At 38.2% G+C, this 17255-nt stretch overlaps 1 protein-coding gene across 6 annotated transcripts in view; it reads left to right on the top strand.

Annotated features, from left to right (window-relative positions):
- The window catches only part of FOXP2 (forkhead box P2), a 411548-nt gene that overhangs the window by 61637 nt on the left and 332656 nt on the right, over positions 1-17255 (top strand). For all 6 annotated transcript variants that reach the window (XM_063396701.1, XM_063396702.1, XM_063396700.1 and 3 more), the window contains exon 2: positions 3399-3540. The gene's annotated coding sequence lies outside the window, so the exon portion shown is untranslated. The remainder of the gene's footprint in view (positions 1-3398; positions 3541-17255) is intronic.

Below are 17255 nucleotides of genomic sequence, written 5' to 3' on the forward strand. Positions count from 1 at the left end.
AGCTCTAAATAGATGCAACAGTCAAGAGATAAAGTCTTTTATCACCACTTATTTGGGATGGCTTTGCAATGCAGCTGTGTATTTGAGTTGCCAAAAAAGTCCTGTAACTGTTGTGCTAATAAGATCACGTTATGATGTATAGCTTTTAGCTTCTGTCTTAGGTAATTTATAGGAATGGTGTGAGCTTGCACACCAAAGTGTTGCTTTTAATATCCCAAATTAATATGTATGTACTCTGAAATATATTTGTGACTTTAAAATTGCAGATTACTTGTATCACTGTGCTGTTTCAGAAATAAAAACCCCATAATCTAAGAGATTCTTCATGTAAAAACTTCTTCATGTATCTTTGATATAAGTGGATTTCCAGGTATAACTGAATTAAGGAATATATGGAATTAATTTTTAAAGCAGGCATGAATGCTTATTTAACCTTCAAGTGAAATTATATAAAAATGATTGAAAAAAAGCATTCTTAGTTTACATGATTTTTTGGGGTTGCTGTTGATTTCTAATGCTTGCAAGTGATGCAACTGCATGTCAGCTTTTCCTTCTTTATGTGCACTTGTTTGAGAGAGTGAAGATGATATTCATGGGAAGATTTTGTAAACTTGTTGATGCTACATGTGGAAGGAGTAAAAATCAATGCTTTTATTTGACAACCAGCAGGGTAGCCACCTGTTCTCATTTGGTTATTTCTCAGTGTTTAAGTAGTGGTAATGATAATTCTGTATTGTTATTGCTACTATCACATTATTTTCCATAGGTTTATCCTGCAATAGTATTCTACCTTCTGTAGTATACCTGGAACCCACTTCTTTAAATTTTACTATTTTTCAAGAAGCTTATCTTTACTTATATATCAATGCTAAAACATTTGGTTCTTGTTTGGTACAGCTTGCTCTTATTTATAGTTAGTGTCAAAGTGATGTGAAGGATATCAAACAGACCTTGAATACCTGTCTGGTTATATTCCTGCCCTTAACGTTCCAAACAGAAAATCTGGACAAAGGGAGAGGTAGCCTAAAATGTTGCTGTAGGCCAGTGGCATATGAGGCTTTGATCATTAGCATGCTGTATGGTGAATTTCCTGTCATCTTCAGTGTAGCCATTTAAGCTGCAGAAGCAAATAGAACAGCAAACATTGTAGCAGGCTCTTCTTTTTCAGAGAGGGGAATAGATTGAACAGTGAACATACTTTGATCCAATATTTCAGGCTGACCGAAAAAAGTGTCAGTTACACAAATTCCTCACTGTAGAATCTAAAAAGAGTATTAATAAATAGGTATGTATGTAGCTATACTGGAAAATGTCTGGTTTTTGGATGATATTTGAGGGTATTTGCATCTTGTAGAGGGGATTTTGGTTGCATACTGATGTCTGAAGAAAGTTATTTCTGTCCTGCTGTGTTTTTTTGTGCTAGTACAGGCTGCTTCTTCATATAATGTGCCACTGCACAGCTCTACATGTAGGGACACTTGATTCACAGACACAAAGATCTGTATCTAGTAAGACAGCAGAAAGGACTGGTTATATTCCTTTGGTACACCTGGTAGATATGGGTAGAATTAATTAACATTGTTTTTGCTCAAAAGTGTGACATGCTAGTCCATGACAGCAAAAAGTGTTTGTTCCTGATGACAGTCATTCACTTTCTGCTGCTTCAGAAGGCTTCCCTGAAGGAATTTTAATTGATCTGCACTTACCCAAAATAAATCAGAAACACTGCTGTATCCTAGAGATTAAAGCAAATGAGAAGATATTGGAATACAGAGTATATGATTTTGAAGGTTTACTTTGAGATGAAACTTGGGAAATGGAGATGCTGACCTGCATTTATATGAGAGTTGAACTGAGAGGGAACATATGGATGAGGTTAGACTCAAACCCATGAAACCAGCAAACAGCTTGAGAAGCAGAACTTTGCTTTGTAGCCCCCTGCCCTGGCTGCTTTGGGACTGTGGACTGGGGAGAGAAAGGCTACTGCTGCTTCACAGTAAGACTTTGCTACCTCATGTAATTTTTTTTTTCCAGTGGTGATGGTGTTTTGGAAAAATCAATCAAATTTATAAAGCATATAGTTAAGAAGAGAGAACTATGGGATTTCACTTGTTTAGAAAGATCTAGCCTTCAAATGCAACTGAGACTAGACTCCCTGTGTACCTAATGCAGTAATTCTCATTACTGTGAGTGGTGAATAAATCAGTGTAAAATGGATATAAAATTTGTTGAATTAGCACTACTATATGTGAATATTCAAGGAGATGGGACTGGTCATCCTGGCTCAGACAGTGGTTCACTTAGGCTGTCATCTATCTCCAGTGGTGGCTGTCTTCCAAGGATATCTCCATCTTCCTCTTGACTTCTGAAACCTCCTTGCATAAACAGCATCCTTGAGAAGAAGTTCACAGTTCTGTGACACAATTCATGGAGAAGATACCCTCATTTTTCTTTTGAATTTGGCTTTTTTTAGGTAGTTCTTGATTTTAAAGGATAGAGAACATACTGTGTCTGCGCAGTCCTTCCATCTTCTTCAGAATTTTGTTGTTTTCTATCATGCCCTTCCTTAAGTCAGCTTTTTTCCAGTCTGGATATTGGTGGCATACTGACTTCTTCTTTATAAATGGAAAGTGTTTTAAGCCTTTTATCATGTATGTGTTCTTCTCTGAACCTTTGCTAATTAGTTCTGGTTTTTTGTGTTCTGAGCTGGCCAAGAGAGTGGAGCACGCTTTTCAAGATAGGGATTAATACAGTGGCAAATGACATGTTACACTTTGTCCTTTATTCCTTTCTAAATATTTTTTAACATTTAATTTACAGATTTGACTCTGATGGAGTGGTGAGTTTTAAGTTTTTATGAAGAAATTTCAATGAGACCTATCTGTCATAAACCCCAGGTCTCAATTTCTGAGCAGTAAGATATAGTGCAATAGAGAGCTGTTCTGTTTAACAGAAGATTCAGATTAGAATGTTTATCAATACTGGCTAGGCAGGATGGGTTATAGTGAACCTGTGCTCAACAAATTGTGATATACTGCTTGATGCCAGCCAAAAGTATTGAGTATCTTTGTGGTACAAAATAAATAATTAATAATGTGAGATCATCTTTTACACTTGCTTTCAAGCAGCTTGTACTCTTGCTTTTTCAAAGAGATACAGTCTTGTTATTATGAATCTCAGAAGTGAATCAGGTGACTGCTCTAGGAGTAGTGACTACTTCTCATGTCTCATACAAAGAAAAAAAGATGTGAAATGTCTGGGAGTTTTTCCTAGATGTATGGTGCATATGCCTAAGGATGACCCTGACGTATGTTTTAAAGAGATTGTTGTAATACTTTGCAATAAAACACAATATGGATGCTTGCATTTACTGTGTACCTCTCCCTTTTTACCCTTAGATAACTTCAAGTGAATGTTAAGGACCTTTTGTCCTTATCTGCCACAGACGTGACAGACACTTTTGGAGGGAGGACCAGTTTGAGCAAAAACGAAAAGACCTTCCCAAAGCACAGCAAAGTGACAAAGTGACTCTGAAGAAATGTAAGTGATTTATAACTGACCTGTGGCTATGTTTCTGCTGTGGATTTATATGCCCTGTGGGAGGAATACAGTACCCCATCACCAAAACGTATTGCTTAGAGATGTAAAATATGGTTTAAGAAAAAAAATTGTGGACCACGCAGAAAATATAAACCCTTTTGATGTTAGTGTGATGGTGAGCTATGCTACAATTATTTTTTTTCCAAATGGCAATTCTTAATGGGAATGAAGTGCTGTAAGAGTCAAAAGCCTGTTTTTCTACCATTGTACTGGTTTGAAAGCAAAACCAGTGAGACTCCAAGTCAGAAATACAATTTAATAGAGAACAAACAACAAGAAAGGTAAAAATAAAATAAGATAAATGCAACAGTACAAAGGACCACTAACAGAGTCAGAATGCAAACCTGACACCCTGTTGGTCAGGGTGTTGGAAATAGTCTGAAGGAAGTCCTCCCAGAGTGACTCTGTTGTGGCTCTGTTGAAGTAGAGATGATCCTCAAGAAAGGGTCCAGTCATCCCCTGACAATCCAGTGGAAACAGACTCCCTGGGTGTTTGGGATTGCAGGTTTTATCCTGGTGGAAAAGCTTTGGCTCCTCCCACTGGGTGGAGCTCCTCCCACTGGGTGGAGCATCTCCCAATGGAATGAGGTGATGTTATCAGTCATGTGAGAGGCCTTAAATGGCCCATTCACAGGTGATGTCCCTCGGAGGAGGATGGGTGGAGGAAGAGATAAGGAGGCACTGCCTTATCTGGTGTTATCAGGTGTCCCATTAACAGAAGGCATCCGCCCTCTTTCCCCCCCCTAGAGTTACAAGAGATAAAGAACATCTCCCAAGTGGCTTCAACAGATGAAAATTGAATACACATTTTTGGTTACATTTTTCAACCCAGGACAACCATTTTCTACTCCTCTAGGGATTCATTAGTTTAGATACACAGAAACTAAGGAGTTGTATCTCAGTCATTCTAGATTCTGCTTACTCTCAGGAAAGGAACAGCCATCTCCAGAGGCAAATCCATCTCATTCAGAAAGCAATGCCTAAGGAGTGCAGTGTTACCTTCTCAGTAGCTTTTGTTGACTGCTTAGCTTTAGCCTAAATGTTCAATGAATACTTTAACGTGGCACAGCTGTGTATGATGCAGTGCCAGCTCCTCCTCCCCATATTGTCATTGTCTCACTCAGTACGTGTAGCTGTTCGTAAATTTGGAGAATGGATCAGACTGAAAATAGCCAGTTATTTGTTTGGTTTTGTTTTCATTTGGGTTTATCCCAGCCTCCTCCCATATGGCCCTCCAAGGGCTGTCACTGGTACAGAGGGTGATGCCAGAGGGAATTAACAGCCAGAAGTGTGCGGGAGCACATGATGGCAGCTGTGCTAGTTTCTGCTGCTTAAATTCCTTGGTGAGCAATAGTCTCAGACCTTATAGATATTTTTAGTGCTTTGCCATTTATAAGAGTTAAAATATGTGAGGCACCCTTACTTATGATCTAATGGGGAACTACTGTTTTGTTGTGCACTTCATACTGTGATAGTGTCATCTTTTGTGTCCCTTGTAAATTAAAATTCAGGTCTCCAAAACCAGGAAATTGTCATAAGTGGCTAGCAAGTAAGCAGGTGTCATGTTGTGATTTATAGTGCAGGCATGATACTGTATAATTCAGATACACATATATAATTTCTAAATTCTGAAGATGCTAGCCTGATTTTGAACAGCACCAAACATGACGTGTGGGTTGGGCGATATCGAATGGTTAGTGGTTGGACTAATTTAGGCACAAGATCCTTGTCTCCTGAACAGTGAAATACTAAGTAACATTTCATTCTTGCAGTAAATAATGGATAGGGGGGGTGTAAAAAAGACAGAGCTAGACTTCTTTCATTGACACCTGGTGACAGGATGACAGGCAGTGGGTACAAGCTGCATGCAGATTATTAAATTATGTTTCCATTGCAATATAGTATAAAAAATTTCCTTGTCTTGAGGATGGTCAAACACTGGAGAGCCTTACCAAAGAGGCTGTAGAATCCCCATCCATGGAGATACTCAAAACCCAAAAGAGCAAGCAGCCTGCTGCATCTGACCCTGCTTGATCAGGGGTTGAGATTCAGTGGGCTTCTGAGGTCACTTCTAATCTCAGCTATTCTATGATTTTGGGGGTATTTACAGGTAAGCAAAATCAGAAATATTCTGCTGTTTTATTTTTATGACGATAATTTTTTTTAAAAAAAATCTATTTTGAAGTATTTAGTTATTCAGGTTAGCATTTTACTTAAGTTTTGGCAAAAATGAGACATGGCAGAATTTGCAAGCTTTCTAAAATGTGTTAAATTATATTTAAAGACTTGTGATTGTAACTATGAAAATCACATTAAGTCTGTGAAATTATCTTTTAGCTTTGAATTAGCGCCAGGTTTCACGAGATGTGAACAGTCACATGATGGGGATTTTAGATGTTTAAAAATAGTGTCTTTTTCACTTGATCCATGGCAAGAAAGTTACATTTTTAATATCATTTTGTGCTTCGGGAACAAAACCGAAGGTATATCTAGGAACAAACCCTTGCAGGTGAGCTCCGTTAATCCACAATAGAAATAGCTGTTTTCCTGAAGTTTGTTTAGAGATCAATGAGACCTATAAATCGGCCCAAGAATTTCATTATAAGCTCTGTTTTCAGTTACTTGCAAATTGCCATTCTGGGACAGTCCATGTTAAGGAGGATGCTAGTGTAAACATGGAAAAACTGGGCAAATTACAGTGAGACTTCACAACATAGCCTTCTAACTTCTGGGAATGTGTGATTGAGGGGCTTCCTTGTGTTTTAAAATGCTTAGGAGCCAAGGACTATCTCTTCAAATGTCAGCTTTCATTAATTTTAACTTTGATTAATTTGTCAGACGTTTTCTGCCCACAGTTTTGCTATAGCCTGAGTGTCTTTGCAAAAGTTTCTGTGAGATGGGTATATCATTCCTGAAAATGGAAAAAAACCCAGTCTAAAGCAAGGTCTGTGACCTCTTCTTTGCTTTTGAGCATGGACTTGGAATTTGAAAGGGAAGCTTTAATGGGTTATAAGATGGGTCTTTTGCCATGCCTCTGAATGTCTGTCCTTATTGCACTGAATTATAAGCTTTTGAAAAATGCTGCTTACTCATATACGGAAGAGGCATATTACTTTGTCAGCATATTCTGAAAGTATTCCCTGTATATTCATAATCTTCTAGAAATGACTGAGTCTGTCCTGGCTTGGAGATCAAACGCTGTATGACATTTCAACTTTACAGATCCCCTGCTATTTTCACAAAAGGGTCTTCTTTTTTTAATTTTTCTGATTCAGTGTATTTTGATTCTTACACTTGTTGGTAATCCTGGTTTTCTCCGTTTTTTGCTTGCTTTTCCCAAATGCTATTTGAGAAGGGTGTCAAGAATGGGATTAATTTCCCATGATGTTAGGCATCTAAAAATATAGGTGGTGTAAATCTGAGCTGGTCACCATAGGCTTCTTCAGTCAGTACAGAGAGATGGAGACTTCCAGGGGAGGATTCCCACAGCCTCTTTTTATTTCTGTCTTTAGATGAGACAATTCCTTCTTTAGAGATGCCTGTTTCTTGTCACTCACAATAAAAGCAACTTAAGGTGACTGGCACAAATTTAGAGTTTTAACTTTTCTATTAAACATTAAGACAGATAAATTTCATCTCATGTGACATAATTTGAGACTAAAAAAGGCAGAAATGTTTTTACTGAAATTCACAAAACATCCTGCTTTCACATCAGTAAACAAAATTATTTTAAAAATTATTTCTTTATGATTATGGTGATATGTACAAGTTTATTAAAAGGAAATTTTCCATATCTCTTAGATATCATATGTAACCATTAAAACAATGCATTTCAAATGCCATTTTAATATTAACTATGATGTATCAGTAGATTTTGAGTGTTTTCTTATATTTGGTGTCTAGGTTAAGAAATGCAAATATTTTAGCTCTATGTCAGTACTTAATTTCTAGTAAGGTAGTAAAAAGGATGTATCATGAGATTCTGGCATTGTTGCCTTTAGCTTGCAACAGAAGATTGAAAAAATCTGGTGCTAATATAACAGACAAAAATACACTTTTAGTTAATTTAAGAGCAAGAATTTAGATGGCTTTCCAATTTAAAACAATTTGCTCTACTATCAACTAATATTGATAATGTGTTCTATTAAATGAGATTGTGATGAAATGCTCTTTTCTATTTGTATTGAAGTATTTTAGATTTCCTTAGTAACTTAAACCATTGTCTATACTTGAGTAATGGCAACTACATTGGCTAACCCAGGATAATAACATGACACCTTCTTCACTCCCACTTTTCATGGGTAAGGGCTGTATGTGGGGAGCACTTTCTTGCCATGGAATAGTTGAATGTGTCTAAAAGGCATTAGAAGTAATGTATGCTGGCTCTATTTGCTTTTTAGCTAAAATGTAGGCATATGACATAGAAATTGTGGTGTAATTTATTATCAGATGTCTTTTTTATGTCTAATTGCCATGTATTTGAATTGTTACCTGGAAGGGCTAGACTTACCTAGACTTAATTCATACTTGTTTTTAATATCACTGTGATGAGACTGTGGGCAAGAGTTGAATATGCTTCCAAGACGGGCCCAGTTATACTTGTCCTGTTGTTCAGAAATGCACAGGACTGCTCGTGGTAAGCCCTGTTTCTGTACTTCTACTCATGCTTGACTGATTAACCCTTATTATCCGTGTGGGATGTATACAATTTTTCAGTTATAATTTTGCTTTGAATATTACATTTTGTATTTGAGGTGTACCTTTCATTTTTTTCCCATCATTTCAGTGTTATTTAAATTGGTACATTTAGTTCAATATTGCATGTATGTATTGTAGTGTAAAACTACAGCAAATACTGATTCCTGGGATTTACATTTGACCGAGGAAGCAATACATTTTTTTAAAAGAGTGCTTGCAAATTGGCCCAAAGAAAGTGCTTAGAGAATGGAGACAACCTGATGTTAGTAATTTGTAGTTATTTTCTCTTTCTCTGTCTGCTTCTAATATTTGCACAAAATAACATTCACTGATGTTTGTATCGCAGTATCACTATGTTATGTGTTCTAAAGAAGAACGAAATATTTCCCTTAGAAACACTCTTACATCAGTGCTTGCTGGCCAAGAATCTCACTGGTAAATACCCAAAGCCTCACCAGTGCTGGCAAGCTGTCTCTTTTTGCAGTTGAAACAAGTTTTATAGGCTTTTTTTTTTTTTTTTTTCCTCAAGCCTATAAGATTGTCTTACTTTATTTGGATTGGGTTTGTATTATTCCCATCCTTCTGCAACTTGAAGAACATTTAGTTTTGAATGGAATTTTATGCTTTATCACAAAAAACCAGAAGACCCTAGTTCTGAGAAAATGAAAAGGGCAGTTCAGCCAAGGTGCCACTAAACAGCAGATGCTTGAGTATTGAAGAACTGTGTCTATTTTTATTGAACTATAAATTTTATGACACTTTGTCCTGACCCTGTGTGAGGGTTAAACTGAGGAGATCCAACAGGCTGAGAATATCTGGGTTCAGTGAATGAATCTGAGTACAGAAACCTGAGGAGTACCTGTTCAAGAAACACATTAATGACTGCATCAAAGTTAACAGAACAAGTATTTTCCACAGCATAGGCATCTAAGTCAGCAGGGGCTTTTTAATAATAGAAAATTTCACATGGGCTCAATCCCGTTCCATGTAGAAAGTGAATCATGTTCCCATCACACTGTTATTCTGACTAGAAAAATTTAAAAGGAACATGAAGTTTCAAGTAGGGAAAAGGGAAAGATGTTTTGACTGTTGCAGGCATTTTTAGAAAATATAAATATGTGTTGATATGTGTTGATAGTTGTTCTAAAACTAAGTGTGTGTTATGCATCTTGTCTCAGGTTGCAGACAAACGACAGAAAAGGAAAGTTTTTGCCAGTTTTATCTTCATTTCTAGGCCTATATAAGGTCTTTTTTCTCTAGAGGATTTTGGGTTAGATTCCTGAATTGGTTGAGAGCATTAATTGCTTGGACCTTATGCCATTCTGACTGTCAATTTAATTCATTTTCTACTTTTTGAGAGCTGGAGTCGCATTACTTCGATCTGAGAGATCCTTCCTGTGGTCTGAGTGAAAGCTGGGTGATAGGCTAAATAAGGATGCCGGCTAAGCAGATGCCTTTTGCTAAAATGATGCTTTTATAGAGTCTGGTGTCCTGCATGCAGTTACAGTTCTCTGGCATTGAGCTGTTCAGGAACTGGAAATGGTGTGAAACATACATTTTTAATGGAAGAGAATATTCTTCATAAAAGATCAGTCAATGTTTATAAAGAATTACTGTCTGTTGGCAAACAGCTGCATTGTTACGCTTCAGAGGTAGAAGCATTTGGATGGTAATGAAGGGATCCTTGTATACAGCTAACAAAGCATGGTGAGATCCTTTGGGGCATGTCATAACATGTAATAATATTAATAATACACTGCTTTTCATCTGAGGATTTCAAAGAACTTTACAGAAAACATCAATGAATTAAGTATCACCTTAACCCCCTGTGAAGCAGTGCTAAGACTTGGGTGGGTTGAATGCAGAAATACCATCTCATTTTTATGTGAAGTTGGTTACTGCACCTTTGTTGCACACAGGTAATTCAGGAAGAATCAGTATTTTCCACATGGACATCATAAGGCATAGAGAAACAGAGTTTCTGGACAAACTGGGCAAACAGTAACTCCAGCATAAGCATTCCAGCACAAAAATCATCCCAGCCAGCCTGCCTGTTTGCAGTGATAGTTGGCTCAGGCTGTTGGATCTCTGCTGTTGTACAGCTTGAAGTGCTATGTTATATTACAGAGATGACACTGTGCAAACAGTGCAGTTGGAACATGGCCATTTAGCATAACAATTTCATGAGTTCTGATATGCTGATGCATGTATATGTCAGAAAAGCAGCATATTTTTATGTGTTGAAACCATTGGTAGGAGATACATTAGACAAAAACAACTTTTTAAAGGCAAGACACAAACACTGTAGTTGAAAAGTATAAGAGCAGAAACCATCTGCTGTGTAGTATGTTTCGATGAAAACATACATGATAGAAACCAAAGCTAATTAAGCAGTTATAATTCCACGATGCAATTTAGGGTTTTAAAAATAATCATATTTAGAAGATTGTTTTGGAAAGACAATTGTAAATGATACTTTGTGTAGAAGGGAATACAGGTGACCTTGTCCCTGGTAAGTAACATCTGTGTAAATTACCCAATACAGCCTCGCCCCTGATGATCACAGCTATAGCCAATAAAGACCAGTGTGATAAAAGGGAGTAGGTTAGCCAGTGAGGATCATGAAGGAGGAGGAATCTTGAGGAGGAGGTAATGGCAGGATCATGAAGAAGAAGGATCCTGAGGAGGGAGAATCACTGCTGTGAGGTCAGTCTGGGTCTGCAGTCAGAGCTTGTTGCTGAAACCTGCAGTCACAGTCTAGCTGGGTGAAAGCCTGCATTCAGTCTGCAAACTGATACCTGCAGTCAGAGTTTAGCAGGAAATAACCAGCAGTCAGAGGCTGCAAGGGAAACCTACAGCAGGAGCTGCTGCGGCCAGAGTCAGTGAATGGTTGGAGTCAGAATGGCTGAGCTGTAAAGAGGAATAAACCAGGACCCTTTTCATGCTGTGTGCAACAGAAGTCTGTGTCTCAGCTCATTTCTACCCCCTAACAAGAGGGCTGCTGCAACAATTGTGGATTTTTGCCCCTTAAGTGCTGCTGCCTGTTTATGGCTGCCTTTGACACATCATTCTTTAGGACCATTCATTCACCTCTTGTCCCTCCTGTTGAAGGAGATAACAATAGCATCTTAAAAATGTTCTTTACTATTTTGCCAGTCTGAACCTCATGTTTTGAGTTAGTGAAATACAAAATTGCGTCTCTGCTCTATCTGTAGACACAAATGAAAACATGTAGGTTCTCAACTGACACAATTTGGGTGGAAATCATATTTTTAAATAGAAACCAAGTATGGGTTATGCTAATAGAACCTCATTTGTAATTTAAACCAAAGCTGTTAACATTCAATAATGGAGCCATACATCAAGGAGTTTTCTGCAAAAACAGAAAAATACTAATTCTTCATCCTCAGATCTGCAAATCCAGACTGATGGGATTTCAGCCCTTCATCTTTTACTGACAGGCGGCAGCATCAGTGGAATAAAACTAAAATGTGATCCCCTTTCTCTCCACCTCCTTCCCCTAATTTTACTGTGACAGAGAAAGAATCACAGTTTTAGCTGGTATCTTAGCCCAGGGGAAAAAATGGTCTGTCATCAGGTCTTTTAGGAGAAAGAGTTCTTCAGTGGAGCAGTTAAATGGTATTTTGATTCTCAGGGTGCATTTTATACCTGTATTTTTGCAAGATATGATAAATGATTTCTGAGACAGTTATTGAGAGCAGAATCAAGGTCATCAGCCTTCCCCCAAGAGGTCATTATCTCTCAGTTCTTGTTTCTGATGAAAATGTTAAACATGAGGGAGACGAGCTCCAGATGGACTATCTGAAACTGTGCACTCACATGAGCAATCCCCAGCCATATGTTAGTAAAGGATGTACTTCTGAGTTTTCACCTGCAAAAATCAGTGACTGATCAAATTTTTCTAGATAAATTTTAATAGATCTTGCGATAATTTGATGCATGCATGTTGAAGTTTATCATTCTAAATCCCCTAACATGCATATATTACTGTAAAGTCCTCTACAATTCATGATGAAATAGAAGCCTTTGGGTATTTTGAAGTTGAGACCTCCTGTGTCTTTGGAGAAATTCATTTTGAAGCCCTACAGCTAAATTACAAACCTCTTCATTGTCTGCAAATGAGTTGCTCCTGTTCTGGAGTTGGCTTATGAAGCTAGGTTTCTGCATGTGGCTAAAAATACTCATTTGTCTAAAGAGAGAAGAGATAAATCTACCACAGTAAAAGACATTAGCCATGGAAAACAAAAATACTGTGGTCTTATTCCTAGAACAAGAATGATTACCATCTGAGTATCAATTGACTTCTGCAGCATGTCTCAGTATTTCAGTTCAAATCAGGACTGCACTTGACAAGTCTCAGGATAGACTAGCCTCCCATTGAGCCTTCCTGATGATGAAGCTAAACGAGGGCAAGTGTTTGAAGAATGGTCCAAACCTGTGCAGTAGTGCAAAGTATCTTGAAGCACATGCCACATGTGTGTAACGTGTTCAGCTCCAGCTGTTTTATTGTGAGAGGCCATTTTTGTGGGGGTCTAGGATTTCTTAACGCTGATGTTTTCTTAGTTATAAAATACAATGGGGATCCTTATCCTAAATAAGTCTGTAAAAAACCTCCACCCTTTCATGTCTCTGGGTAGTGCAGTATTTCTACTTTTTGCTCAGATAGTAGATTAGAGTCTGTAATCATAGAAGTCTTTTCTGTAATTAAAACGTTTCCTCATAATCACATGTACTTGTTTGACCAGTGGGATAGTTTTCATTTCGTATGTTTAAAACTGTGCTGAAGGAAAACCTTTTTTTACTTAGTCTGTTTCCATTGAAACTGTCATATAAAGGGTGTTGTTATGAATTTTTGATCTCAACTTCTTTATTCGAATTTCTAAGAGAGGCTTTAAAGAGATATCTTGAAGAGGAGAACTAGATGACCAATGGAGGAATGTAATTTTCAACTCCTGTTTCTACGGTTATATGAGAAAAAAAGTCAATGGTGAAGTTATACCTTGTTCATAAGTAGTTAGGAAAAAATGGAAGTTAATAGTGAAAGCCAAACTTGATAATAATTTCATTATAATCTATAATTTTCTGTATTGTAATAAGTTGTGTGTGGGTGTGTGTATATATATACACACATACATGTGCCTGTGTACACACAAAAGAGTCAGCATTTGTTCCTATTGTAGCCTGCTGTTTAAAAAAATTAAACTTCCACTCATTTTAGCATTATTTTTTAAATGATTGTGCTTACACAAGCAACTGAAAATTTTTTGCATTTTCATGCTCATGGATGGAACTGAGTAACATGGGACATAAAGAAATAGGCAGTTTGTAAATATATGTAAAAAGATACCAAGGAAAAGGAGAAAAAGAGGAGTTGGTAACAGTTTAGGGAAATCAGTTTGAGATTAACTGAATGACAGGAAGGCATTAGTTATGAAATACCCATTAACACTCAGTAGTGTTAGACCAGCCACTATAGGATGAGATAATCAGTATTTATCACCAGCTGATTTCATTGGTAGGATAATAAAGGTACAAAGTAAATAAAAAAATTGGTGAAGTGGACTTTATAGTGTTTTGCACAGCATTGCAGTTGCTCACTAGGCTCAGCATGAACATGGACTCAAAATTCTGAAGTCATTGCACTGCAGAGCTGTAGGGGCAGTCCCAATCAGATTTTCAAGAGCATAACAGTAAATTTGTTAATGTTGAGCTGCATATTTCAAATATTTTACTCAGTGATGGATACAGCACTTTTATTGACATAGCTTATGATTAATATAAAAATAATTTTAAAAGAATTGCAGATGCATATATTTGGTAACCTTGCTTGCCATGCAGAATTCTGACAAATGTGTTTTCAAGTGTGGTCTGAAGATGGATATCTTTACTTCCCATGGACAAACAACCTGACTGGTCTACTATTTAGTCCTTGTTATGTGAAATTCAAAATTTAAAGAATTAAGTATTTATATTTTTTCTCAATTATTTTAAAGCAGTTGTGGCACTAAGTTTCACTTGATGATCTTTTCATTCATGTAATCAAAAGTAAAATCCTTGAAGTGGAACACAGATGATTCCTTCCCTAGGCTACAGGAAACACTGAAAGCCTGAACTGGAAGATTCTGGAAAGAGAAGGATTTTTGCCTCTCACACTTGTGTATGTGAGGTCGCTTTACTCTGAAATGTTTTTCTGCCCACTCCAGACCTATATAAAGGGCTTGTGGAGGAAAGAAACAGTGACTTAAGTTCACCAAACAGTTGTTAAAAGGATAAATCAGGTTAGAAAATGAATGGAGAAGTGGCATCATCCTGAAGAACTGAAGTCCTGAAGTAGTGTGTGGTTTTAACATGTTAGCTGAATACTTCTTAAATATGGCTTGCATTCTGGCTATATTCTTAGTACTTACTGCTGGGTTCCCACACAGAGATTGCATTTATTTCTGTTGTTGAAGATGTCAATTTTGTAATTTCTTGATTGCTATCATAGCTAATGGGGAAATATTATGAACCTAGTTTGAGTCACTGACAGGATCGTGTAAAGATATGAAGAAGATACTGCAAAGGCTTTGGTGACTGTCTTGTGTTTCTATTACTTCTCTTTCAGTGAAGTTGGAGCTGGCCAGGTTTAGGACCAAGGGAATCTTTTCCATTACTTGCATTGACTTTCCCAGTGTTGGTAGGGTGCTTTCTATCTTCCATGAATAGGCCTTCCATCTGATGGAAGTATTGTGTCAATGGAAGCATGTGAATAGTTCTTGAATAGTTACATGATTTATGGACAAAACCAGGCAGAATTATGCCTGAAGAAACAAAAATATTTCTAAAAATTAGACACAACGTTGGTTTAAAGGTTGTGTCCTTTGAAAGGATTTGAAGCAGTTTAGGTGCTTACGTTGCTCAAGGGACTTTGAGTACTGTGAGGTTTTAAGGAAGGCTAAGTATTCCAGGAAGTTTAAGAGCTTATGGCATCGTAAATATTTAAGATGATTTGAAAGGTTATGTCCTCTTTAGTATTTGAGTTGGATTAAGTGCTTATATTGCCTTAAGGACTTTTTCCCTTTTTTTCCCTAAAAGGAACCTGAGAAATTTAATGCAAAAAAACTCCTGTAGATGCAATATTTGGGCTTTTTTTGCGTTTTTGTTTTCATTTGAGAAATGCAAAATTCTAGGTTTTAATAGCAGCATTGACTTGACCACACTACATATGCATCAAAGATGGAGGGTTTCTAGGAAACCTCTGGATATGGAATCAGAACTAGTAGTTTTTAATACTGTGTGTTGGGAAGTGTATTTTTTTTCTGCTTGTTTTGCATGAACTAGTAAAGATCAAATAGATGATCAGGATAGAATCAGATTATGGAAATACAGAGAAGCAATTTGTCATGGGTTAGCACTGGCCAGATGTTAGTGCACCCATGAATATATGTTTTTTTCTCTAACAACTCCTGTGGGATGTGATCAGGAACAGAGCAGAGCAGGCTTAAATCTTGAAAACAAAAAAAAACCCCACCAAAACTTTATTAATTACATAAGAACAGGGACAGAAATACTCTTAAACACACACAGAGACAGAAATAAAAACTTCTTAGAACATTTCTTCTCCCAGTCTTTACCTCCCCACCTATCACTCTTCACAGACCAACCCCTGGGTTTTAGATTAAACAATCACCACTCAAAAACAAACTAATCTTCAATTCAGCAAGGGAGAGAGGAGTCTCTCTCGCACCACAGACTGTTCCTCAGAAAACACGGGTCCACCCCTTATGTGTTTCCATGTCACCTATAGCACCGCCCGGAGAAGTCTGCCAGGGTGACTCTCTCTTTTTCCTATGTCCAGCGCTCTCACCGCTGTCTCATAGGCCAAAACTACATACAGGGCTTTTTCAGGATGCTGCATGCCGAGCTCTCCCCTTTTCACCCAGGGGCCGGGGTTCCAGGAGCAGGTCTGCCCTGAGGGCAGAGGGCACCACCTCACCCTCCCCCTCTCTTCTCTGCTCGCTCCACTCTTCAAGTGCCAGTCACTGTAGCAAAAGCAAGGGGCAGCTGCATCCACCCAAAAATGCAGTTTATGTTCAAAAGAGACTCAAGTTCAGTCCATGGCTGACATTATGCAAGAAAAGTCCAGCTCCAAGGCTACTCCTCTCATTCTTCCATCGAGTTCCTTCCAATCATGCTTTATCATCTCGGTCCCAGGCCGCTTCCCTCTCTCCGAAACCACCAGTCATGAGAATCAATGTCTAAGAAAAGTTTCTTTCTGCCAAGCAAGGGTTAACAGTTTCTTCTCAGCAGGGTGCAGGCTCAGGCACTCCCAGGCTCCGCAAACCCCCCACGTGGCTGAGCACCTTCTCCCGGAGTTTGGGGGGAGGAGGGGGGTGAGCACACACAGAAGGCACTTCCACAGTTTTCCACCCCTCCATCCTGGACGGGGCAGCTCAGTTCCAGTCCTGTCCCTTCTCTTCTCTTTTTTTTTCGGGGGGGCTCCGGCTTACCTGAGCCGACCACGTGTTTCCCCTCCCCCACCCAGCCTCGTGGCCAGGCGGGGGAAGGAGACTGGAGACGTCTCTCTGCTGAAAACCCGGATCCGAAAAGAGGCCGAGCCCCTCAGACTCCTGCTTTTAACTCTTTGTGTCCTCAGAGGCGTGTCCAAACCTCTGAGTGACCAACCCAGGTGCCAGCAGAAAAGCTGATCACTGATTGGACTGCCCACATCCCCCTGGAAGAATTCACCTCCCCCCTAACCACGACACAATTTCACCTTAGAACCTAAAGAGCATCTATAATTCAATGTGCTAGAAAATAGGAAGCCATTTACTTTCACTTTGTGCTTTTGCTGATTTTTTACTTCAGTGAAAATGAGTAACCAATATAAGTCCAGATTTCAGTGGCTTTTTTTTTAATTGATCAATTTATATATTTATTCTTGTCTTCTGAGATGC

This window comes from Prinia subflava, chromosome 4 (genome assembly GCF_021018805.1).
Source record: "Prinia subflava isolate CZ2003 ecotype Zambia chromosome 4, Cam_Psub_1.2, whole genome shotgun sequence".
Classification (NCBI taxonomy): domain Eukaryota; kingdom Metazoa; phylum Chordata; class Aves; order Passeriformes; family Cisticolidae; genus Prinia; species Prinia subflava.